This window comes from Macrotis lagotis, chromosome 1 (genome assembly GCF_037893015.1).
Source record: "Macrotis lagotis isolate mMagLag1 chromosome 1, bilby.v1.9.chrom.fasta, whole genome shotgun sequence".
Classification (NCBI taxonomy): domain Eukaryota; kingdom Metazoa; phylum Chordata; class Mammalia; order Peramelemorphia; family Peramelidae; genus Macrotis; species Macrotis lagotis.
In genome coordinates this window covers 31,695,343-31,704,522 of record NC_133658.1, presented here as the reverse complement: position 1 = coordinate 31,704,522, position 9,180 = coordinate 31,695,343, and the positions used below count along the sequence as shown (strand labels likewise).

The window sequence follows — 9,180 nt, the reverse complement described above, 5'->3', positions numbered from 1 at the left end:
TCTTTAATCATGGTTTTAAAAAAAAGTCAGTGTGGGTGGTGTAGACCCTCAGAGTTTCTGACCAAAATAGACACAATTGCTTTTTATAATCGCTCAGTCATTCAGGACCCAAACAATGACCAAGAGGAAAACCACTTCCAATCTCTTTACCAAGAAAATTCCAAATGGGATCATGGAAAGTCAAATATCACTTTAACAACTGAATGATGACAATAACGTGGAAGAGAACCTACTTCCTGAGGCAGTCCAGAACTCTTATTATAAGATTTAATCCTTAATATCAAACCTTAATTCATTTTATTAAACTTCATGGCATATACACCAAGTCCATCACTACTCTGCTCATCTTTGATCCTTTCCAACTTATCAAGTGTGTGCCAAGTCATGAACCCAGTATTCCCAATGTGTTCTGATGGATGTATAATAAAACCATACTTTCTTTTTGAAGCTTTGTCTCTCCTATTGTAATCCAATGTATCATTAGATATTTAATTTTTATTTACTTGAAAAGATATGTAATAAGGAGGAAATATATTGTTTCATAAGCATATTGAACTTGAAGGTTGAATACAATCTAAGAACTAGAGCCCAGGTTTAAGGTTGGGTATTACACCTGACTATGCTATTTTGTTAATAACAATGAATAAATATATTCCCTCTTTGAATTTCACTTGTATCATGTAAAATAAAGAGAATAGATTAATTACTTTCAAAGTTTACTATGCAACTCTTATTACTCTAATCCCAGAGGATTTCTATGTCATAGAATACCTTATGAGTTCTGATAGTCAATGTTCTTCTCTGTTAAGTCACTTCTAGTTCCAACATTGTATGTTCCATGTTCTGAGGTCCCTTCTTTCACTGAAATTCCATTCTGTGATCTGAGACCCATTTTCATCAGTGATATATTCTATATTCTATAGTTTCTTTCCAGATCTGAATCCAAATTTTCTAGGTCTTAAAGATCCTTTTTTCTATTATAATTCTATTTCTAATATATCTTTTATGATTCCATACTATATATTACATGAAAAAAATTGCAATCAAATCTTGAACCTTTACAAAATATGAAAAATAAATAAAATCACCACTAATTCTCCCCTCCCTTCCCAAAGGACAAAATAACTCAATGACCATTCATTTAAGCCAAAAGCTTCAAAGGAATTTTACCAATAATCCAATCTCTGTGAGCAATAAACAGCATGGTTTTATACACTGAACTGAAGGGACAGAAATAAAGAGTAATGATAAACAGCAACCTGCAGAGTAGGAAGGCAGTGGTTGGTGGGGTGCCTGAAAAAATATGGGGAGGAGAGTTTATCTGACAATCTTATTAATGATTTGGAAGAGCTGGCAAGGAGCATCTTAATTAATTTTTCAGATGATGCTAAAATTGGATGATAAAGGAATCCTTCATGAAGATGTTGGGGAAGTCAAAAGTATGCCCCAACATCAGTGTTTGAAGTCAGTGTCAAGGTCACTGGGTATCTATTTAGAAGACTTAACTCTCAATTTTGCTTCTGCCATTTTTCAGTTATAAGATTGGATCATGTCATTTTAGCTTCAGTGAGTGTCAATTGTCTCATCTGTAAAAATGGAAATATTGTTTTTATGAGATAATTTATAGGGTTCTTATGAGTATTCAAAGTTAATAGAAGGTGAAAATTATATACGTACATTTATGCATAAAACACATCTAATAAGAGTGTTTGCATATATGTGCATATTATATATAGTAAATATGTGTTTATATATATATTTACTAAAGTTTATTTTAAATAAATTGTTGCTAGTTGATAGAGATCTATCTTTGAAATCAAGAAGACTGGAGTTCAAATCTTGACTCTAAAACATACTATCTATGGGACTATATCTTCATTTTTCCATCTGGCCACACTCCTTTGCACTGAACTCTTCCATATTTACAGAAACTTCATCAATACAAAACTCATCATTCTATGACATTGCATCAATCTTGGGGCTCACATTTCATCAGTATGCTCAATACCTCTTACTCTCCTCTTATTGTAGGGCTGGAGGGCAGGACAAAGAACACCATTTAAAGAGGGCTCTCAGTTCAGGCATTGCTTTTTTTTTAATTTCCCATGCATTTTTCCTTATTTGGCCTGGACTTCACCATGCCCCTACATTGGATATCCTTTCTCTCGGTCCCAAATTTTCAGTTTTCCTTTCCCCCCTATTAGATTGTCAGTTTCTTCAAGGATGATATTGTCTTTATTTTTCATATTTGTAACTCCGGCAATCATTGCAGTGCCTAATACATTAAAGGCTCTTAATAAATATTTATGGACTAACCAATGATGGATAAGTCACTTCTTCTTAGTATATCTTTGTAGCTCTAAGAGAGCTTTTTTTCATTTAAGGAGAAAAGAGACAGACAGAAGACAGACAGACAGACACTAATGAGTCCTGTTGACTTCTCAAAATAATGTTTTAATATTCCTAAAAAGAAAATAGATAAAATCAAAGAAAAGTAAAAGTTAGGGAAAATGAAATTGCATTTTCCCATACAAGTTCAGATACCTTTTGAAATCTCTTTGTGAATACCAGGTTGAGAACACCCTAAATCATCATTTATAGGACAGTTACCATCTATATAATTTGAAGAAATGTCATCAAAAATTCCCATCAGGGATACTACCACAGTTATAACTCCACGTATGTCTTACTCCCACCTTGAAAAAAAAGTATCATGTAGGCTAAACACCAACAAGCTCTTAAACTAATTTATTTACAGACTAATTTTGTCTGCAAAGTCACAAAAAGGTAGGAAACATCAGACACAGATCAAGATCTCAGGAACCCAAGATCTGAGTACAGTCACCCATTGTGCATATGAGACATTTACATGGTTAGAGGCCACAGAGAAGGTGACAATGCCTTAACCATATATGTAATGCAAAGGCACTAGGACCTCATCCATGTTTCAAGGAGAGTGCTAACCTTTACTTCCCAACAATTCCATGGGAAAAAATGCCAGGAACAGGACTGAGGTCTCCATACAACATTTGTATATTTGACCAAGGCCTTTGATATTATCAGTCATGAGGATTTATGGAAAATTATGTCAAAATTTGATTGCCTGGAGAAGTTCATCAGTATTTTAGGTTATTTTTTTAATGACATGCTTACCCTGATTCTGAATAGTGGATAATGCTCTTGAGATTTCCTAAGGATATATCCTTGCTTCCATACTTTTTAGCATGATGTTTTCAGCCTTCTTATCAAATACCTTCAATGAAGATGAACATGGCCTCAAGGGCAGCTACCACACTGATGGCAAATTCTTTAACTTGAAAAGGCTGCAAGTAAAGACCAAAGAAGAGGGAGTGTTGGTGCATGATCTTCTGTTTGCAGATGATGATGCCTTCAATTCGGTCTCTGAAGCTGAGATGAAATAAAGTATGGATCAATTCTTTGTTGCTTCTGATAATTTTTATCTAACAATTAGCTCCAAGAAAACACAAGCACCCCATCAGCCAGCACCACACGATCCATAGGCGGAACTATGAATTACAGTAAATGGAGAACTTTTGAGAACTGTGGACAAGTTCATTTACTTTGGCAGTATCCTTTCCAAGGAGGTACATACACATTGACAATGAGGTTGACACTCACATTGCCAGAACTAGTTAAATAGCCGAGAGTCTCCAAAAGAAAGTATAGAAGAGAAGAGGTAGTAGATTGAGTAGCAAACTAATTACTATAAGCCTGTGAAACCTAGACAGTCTACCAGCTCCATGTCAGGAAATGGAATCATTTCCATTTAACTTGTCTTAGGAAGATCCTGAAAATCACCTGGCAGGAAAAGATACCAGACACTGAGGGCCTTTATCAAGCTAAACTGTCTAGAATTCCTCCATTACTACAGAGAGTGCTACTATGATGGGCTGGACATGTTGTTAGAATGTCAGATATATGCTTGCCAAAAAAAGCTATTGTATGGAGAACTCACACAGGGAAAGTGCTCACAAAAGGATCAGTATGAGTGATACCAGGATAGCATGAAGGTCTCATTAGAGAATTTTAGAACTGATTCTACAGTCTGGGAGACACTGGCACAGTACCACCCAGTATGGTGTGCCCTCATTGGTGAAGGAAGGCAGAATTGAAGCAGCTCAAAGGAAAAGTGATATCCATAAGTTTAGAGTATCTGTGTTCACATGGACTATTTTGTGCCCAACCAATGGTCGAACATTCTGAGATTGTATTGGTCTGATCAGCCACAGTAGGACATGCTATAATTTGTCTCAAACATATTGCTGTCATTTGGATCTTCTTGAATAATGAAGGACAAGAACCAACCTTATGAGACATGTATGGAACTCAGGTCTCACACACATGTTCCAAGATGAGCGGTTCTAGTGCCAAACTATGGAAGTCCAAGTGGCAAAATTCATTTTTTAAAGATAGGTAAGTATCTAGGCCAATGATATGACATCAATGGGGTTTTAATAACATCTTCCCATAGAAAAGTGGGAGCAGAGTCATTCATGCTATCCATTCTACAGCAGTGATGAGGAGAGGATACTTATAATCTAAGCTGTGGCAGTTCCCTAGGATCCTGGAGGAGGCAGCTAAGCAGTGTACTGGATGGAGTACCAGGTCTGGAGAGAAGATTATTGATTCATCTTTGTGTGTTCAAATCTCCCTTCAGATACTTCCTAACTATATGATCCTAGGCAATTCTTTTAAACTTGTTTGCCTGAGTTTTCCCATCTGTAAAAGGAGTTGGAAAAGGAAATGGCAAATCCCTCTTGTATCTTTACCAAGAAATTTCCAAATGGTTTTACAAGGGGTCACACATGACCAAAAAATTACCATATATCAACAAAAAAAGTACCCTGGAAAGGTATAAGAGGTCTTGAACATCATCCTCCTATGTAGGAGAAAGCAGATTTTCCATGAAGCAATATCTCTCAATCTATTCTTATAATTAGGAAAGAGGGATTTCCTAGGGAATGGTAAACTCAGTAAACTCAGAGTTGGTTAGCACGGTATTAACCCCAAGCCAGATAATTCATCACTTTACTTATTTCTTACGCTTGCAGCTACAGGGATCAATTTTTGGAGGAAATCAAATTATTCACATGAGTTTAGATTAATAAATAGAATATTGTGAAAAATAAATCTTATTATCCCTCTATCAACTGCACATCTGTTTTCTTTCTGAAAGAATTCTTAACCAAAGGATAGCCCTAAAGATCAAGGGAAGAAATATAGTTTGGTAATTTTGAGAGTCATTGGTATTCAAGAGTGTATACCACTGGCAGTCCAAGATGACTTTCCCCCTGAGAAGAGTCCAGCAAGAACTATAGAACTTTGAAACTAAGAGAAGAAAGATTTCTGAGGTAAATGGGGAAAGGAGGAAGGAAATGTCTATTTTCTACTGTGTGTTAGGTACTGTGATAATCACTTTATGAATAATATCTTGCTTTATCCAGCCCTCAGTCGTGGTCACTATTTAACAACCAAGGAAACTGAAGAAAAAAAATTTAAAAAAAAGATGAAGTGGCAAGTTTTCAATACTTAATAAATAGAATGTTTAAGACCAAATTTGCACTTGGATCTTCCTGACACCAGGCCTATCACTTTATCCGCTGTGCCATCTACTTATCTCTAGAAGAAAAGGATCTATTATTTCTGGGTTATTGTGCTATGCGTTTTCTGCATTTTTTTGAAAGTACAGTGTTCTTTTTTTATTAACTATGGGCTGGAGTAAAGGTTATATTGTATTTTATATTTATATTGTTACCTTGATTGTTTGTACAAGATCAACCTTTTTCTCCCACATCCATGGCAACCTAGACATCAATAATGGAAATTTTTGAAGCCTAGACTCTGGGTGAAGGTATAATGACTCAAAGAATCATGTTTGGGGGAGGTAGATTTTAACTAATTTCATTAGCTAAGAAATTAGTCGCTAGGCCAGAAATATGATTTGGGTTTTGCTTGTAAATTTGTGAAATTGATTTTTTTTTTGTACTCAAGTGTAGGAGTTACATTTGAACTAATTAAATTTCATATACATTGTTAAATTCAGGTCAATATTCTTTGTCAAGATCTGTTTGGATATTTACTTCTTCACATAATGCATTAACAATTCCCCACACTTTGGTATTTACCTGAAAATTTGATGAGACTGGCAAGAATATCTTGGCCCAAGTCACTGATTTAAAAATAAAATAAAATCTTAAAATAAGTCAAAACCAAACAGAGATCCTTTTGACAATTCACTGGGAGCTTCCTTTGAATTTGAGATTGAAAATTGATTACAGTCAATTTGTCAATTCAATTAGCTCTGAATCTACCCGTAATGGTACTGTTGTCAAGTCCACATTTCTTTATTTTGTCTAAAAGATGCAATATGAGGGCGGCTAGGTGGTGCAGTAGATAGAGCACAGGCCCTGGAGTCAGGAGTACCTGAGTTCACATCCAACCTCAGATACTTAATAATTACCTAGCTATGTGGCCTTGGGCAAGCCACTTAACCCCATTGCCTTGTGAAAACAAGCAAAAAAAAAAGATGCAATATGAGATATGCATTTTTGGACATGGACAATTATAGAAATATATTTTGCTTGAGAGTTCATATTTGTTTCAAAAGATTGCTTTCCTCTCCTCTCTTCTCTTTTTTCTTTCCTAATTGAGAAAGATGGAAAAAGAAAAAAGAATGTTTCTTAACTAAAAATAAAGTTTGAATTTTTATTTGTTTGTCTTTTTTAAGAATATGAGAAAGTGTTTCCCTATTATTAAATTTTAATATCATGAAAAATTTAGGACATATTACCATGACACATCTGACAAAATAATGAGTGGTCAACATTTCCCTTTGAGATATGCATGACGTAGCCCCTTCATGATTGTATTCAAGAATTTTTCTGAGAATTGATATCAATCTCAATGATGAGCTTCCATATTACTGATTCAATTCTGTCCCATTTATTAAAACTGAAGGACAACCTTTTTATGATCCAAATATATGATACTTTGTAAATTCTCTTACCCCTTTGAAAAAATTATTGGCAGCAGGTCAGAAATTACATCTTTCAATTTTGTTTGGGTGCACAAAGGTGCATCAGAATTTAACTCAAAAGGAGCATGTGAATACTCTCTTACTGTCTCATTATTTTGTATAGCAAATCTCTGTGAGTCATATTTATTCTGTCTTTTCTAGTCCCAACAATAAAAGCAGAATCAAAGACCATTCTGAGAAACTATATTGTCTGTCTCTTTCGCTCTCATTTGTCTGTCTCTCTCTTACTCTCTGTCTGTTTTTGTTTCTCTCTCTCTGTCTCTGTATTTCTCTGCCTGTCTTTTCTGTCTGCCTTATTCTCTCACTGTCATTCTGTCTCCATTGTTATCCCATATATTAAACATAGAAATCTGCTTCTTGCTTTGATTTTCCTTTTCTTGAATATAACTAAAAGTAAACAAATAGGCAACATTTTTGTCCTTAACTTACCTCAGGAGTGTCCCATTTCTTCTGAACTTCTGTTTGTGAAATAGTATTTTTGTTAACAAAATATGCCATGCTTCTCTATCCATCTATGCCTGACATGTCTTCTCCATCTCAGTCCAAAATATTTATCTTAATTTATTATTTTAAATTATTATTTATTGCATGAAAAATTGTATTCATTACTTTTAAAATTGAACATTTTTATTTAAAAATTGAATATCTTCTTTGTAAAATAATTTGTTGTTACTTTTGTAACATATTTCAGAATATGGCACTGAATCAGAGAATTTCAGAGTTAAAAGAAATTTTGGTGGCCATCCAGTCACATCCATCCCTGAAAAGCAATCATTATTATAGAATGAATACTCAATAAGCAAATTGGAAGAAGTGAAAGACCATTACTTCATTCTATTTTCAGAAGCTTCCATTTTTAGGAATCTTTTCCTGACATAAATCCCTAAACATGTCCCTTTTTGCAACTTTCACTTATTGCTTCTGATTCAGTCTTTGCCTCTTAGAACAATCGCTTTTCCATGTGTAAGCCCATCAAACACATTAGCTAGTATGTCTCCTTTGAGTATTCCCTTCCCCAGGCAAAATTTATCTAATCCCTTCAACCAGTCCTCCTAAAGATAGACTCAAAGTTCCTTGTTCTGGATAGTCTTCCATTTATCACTGCTCTTGAACTCTGTTACCAGAAATGAACACAATACTTCAAATGGTAAATAAGGAGGAAAGAGATTAAGGGATGAATATTTTCTTTCCTTGAAGTTGTGTCTCCTGATTTTTCCTAAGATGCCATTAAGTTGTGTGTTCTCATTATTTCTTTGAAGGAGTGAGTGGCATACGTGTTGCATTTTTGTTTGTGTTATTGTTTCCTTTGCTTTGTTGCCATGATATATTGTTGACATATTGACCTTGCCATGTGATTCAAAACTCCAGCTATTTTCTGTCTAAATTTCTGTCTAAATTAATATAGTTACATTTCTTTGAAATTTTATGTTTTGTATCAAAGTATAAAATTTTGTGTTTATCCTTATTGGGGTTCATCAAATTTGTTTCAATAGAGTACTCTAGTTTCACATGATCCCTTTGGATCTTGACTCTGCCATATGTTTTCACTATTCCTTCAAAGATTTCATCATCTGTAAATCTAATGAGTACAGAATCTCGGTGCTTGTTTAAGACATTGAAAAAAATGTTTAAAAGTCAATGAATAAAGGATTCCTACTCCACTTCACTAGAGATCTCTTTTCAAGTAATTTTCTTTTAGGTTTTTTTGCAAGGCAAATGGGGTTAAGTGGCTTGCCCAAGGCCTCACAGCTAGGTCATTAGTAAGTGTCTGAGGCCGGATTGTAATTCAGGTACTCTTGACTCCAGGGCCGGTGCTCTATCCACTACACCATCTAGCTTCCCCTCAAGTAATTTTTGAATAAGGTCATCCAACATGTTCAAATTCCATCGAATATCTTGTTTTCATCTCTCCATATTCTCAAAAAGAATAATTTGAAATGCTATATCAAAAATTTTGCTAAAATCGAGATAAATTGTTACTTGTGGCATCCTCCTCACTTGCTAGTTGAATAACTTTGTCAAAAAGACATGAGATTAAACTTAGGTGACCTTTTATTGTTAAAACAAAATCAGATTCTTACAATTGTCACATATTTATGGTATATTTATAGTTCCCCCCATCA

The 9,180-nt window shown here is 34.6% G+C and overlaps 1 non-coding gene across 1 annotated transcript; it reads right to left on the bottom strand.

Moving 5' to 3' along the window:
• Window positions 1-2,861: 2,861 nt before the first annotated feature.
• On the bottom strand, window positions 2,862-2,983 carry LOC141510765 (U6atac minor spliceosomal RNA). Its single transcript, XR_012475174.1, has one exon. It is a non-coding gene; the product is annotated as a U6atac minor spliceosomal RNA (small nuclear RNA).
• Window positions 2,984-9,180: the final 6,197 nt, after the last annotated feature.